A 1,542-nucleotide genomic window follows, 5' to 3' on the forward strand; every position below is an offset into this window, starting at 1 on the left:
CGACTGTGAATGATGCGAGCGGCGTTATGTTGTCAGTGAGAAGCTGCAGCCGTGGCGGGGAGGATTTTTGGTGTGCCGGCAGAACAACAACATGCGCTACATGTTTCTTTTCCCCTCATTTTTTCTAATTGACAGAAATCCGTCGTAGCGACGGAGAACTTTCATCCCTGAGTAGTATTATGTATATCATACTGCACCACACCAAATAGCGCGTTTCAAAATTAAGTTATTTTATCAGCGAATCGGTTTTGAAAATGACCGATACCGATAATCATAAAAACACTTAATATCGGCCAGGCCAATAATCGGTCGACCCCTAATCCAAAGTTCACGAAAAGGAAAACGAGACAGCAGAAAATAGTTTTCTTTATTTTGCCAAATCTTCACAATTTTATTTATTTTACAGTTTTATTTATTTTGCAAATCTTGACAGTTTTGAATGATGATAAGCTTTGGTTTTCTTTATTTTGCAAAAGCTTTACAGTTTTCTTTATTTTGCAAAAGCTTGACAGTTTTGAATGATGTCTTGCTTCTATCTGTATAGTAACCAACCAGCTTTGGCTCGCGCCTCGCGCACACAGACACAACTTATTTTTGCGACATAGCAACCTGTTCATTATCAAAATAAAACACAGCTAAATAATCATATAAAAAGTAAAACTGCTCCTTTGTACAGTCTATTGTGTTCAGCGTGACCACCGCCTCACTGTGCTGTTTACTTATAACCGATGTGAAGGATGGTGTTTTACGTCGATGCGAGGATGCGACAGAAGTACAAAGCCTATTACATAATAAATATTATTTTAGCATCCAGATACGTACCAATCGAGGTAGGCATCAGTTTCACCTTAATTTTTTTTTTAATTAATTTGTTTTTGGATTGACGTTTTTATAGCCTAAACGCATACTGTCCAAACTGGGTCCTGGAGGGCCGGTGTCCTGCAGAGTTTAGCTCCAACCCTAATTAAACACACCTGAACGCATTTTAGCACATTATTTCTGAATGTAGCCTAATAATAAAATGCGACGTGAGCCTACGAGACTTACGTTTTTTTTTTCCTCTCAAAACGCAATTTTTCTTAACAATGCAGCAAACATTTTTAAATATCTTAAAAAAACACTTTAATGTCTTTAAAGCGTTAACAGATTTTTTTCTTTTGTTTAGTAGGCTACATTTGGCCAAAATCTAGAAAAGATGATGCTGTATTGTCCATGTCTAAGCGCAGTGGGTTATGAAGATACCAGATCTCCTGTTTTTTTTGTTTTTGAGCAAAGAAAACGCTGTACAGTATTACAGGCAATTGAATTATAGGGTGTCCTAACTTTGCCACACATGGTTTTTCCATTCTGGCTTAATTTTTGTTAATTAAATAATAATTTTTTTTACAGCCCTGTTTATATATAATATAAATTATAGTAATATAAATATAAACGTAAATATTTTCAATTTTCAAACTGTATGCGTGTGTCTTTATAAATACATAATAAATATACACAGTACACACACATATATTATATAAACAAAATTATTGTTATAGTCAA

General features: G+C 34.8%; 1 protein-coding gene across 8 annotated transcripts in view; it reads right to left on the reverse strand.

Moving 5' to 3' along the window:
• The window catches only part of LOC107654725 (sterile alpha motif domain-containing protein 12-like), a 123,399-nt gene that overhangs the window by 71,937 nt on the left and 49,920 nt on the right, over positions 1–1,542 (reverse strand). The window lies entirely within an intron of this gene.

Source organism: Sinocyclocheilus anshuiensis, unplaced genomic scaffold (assembly GCF_001515605.1).
Source record: "Sinocyclocheilus anshuiensis isolate Anshui unplaced genomic scaffold, SAMN03320099.WGS_v1.1 scaffold195, whole genome shotgun sequence".
In the NCBI taxonomy this organism is placed as follows: Eukaryota; Metazoa; Chordata; class Actinopteri; order Cypriniformes; family Cyprinidae; genus Sinocyclocheilus; species Sinocyclocheilus anshuiensis.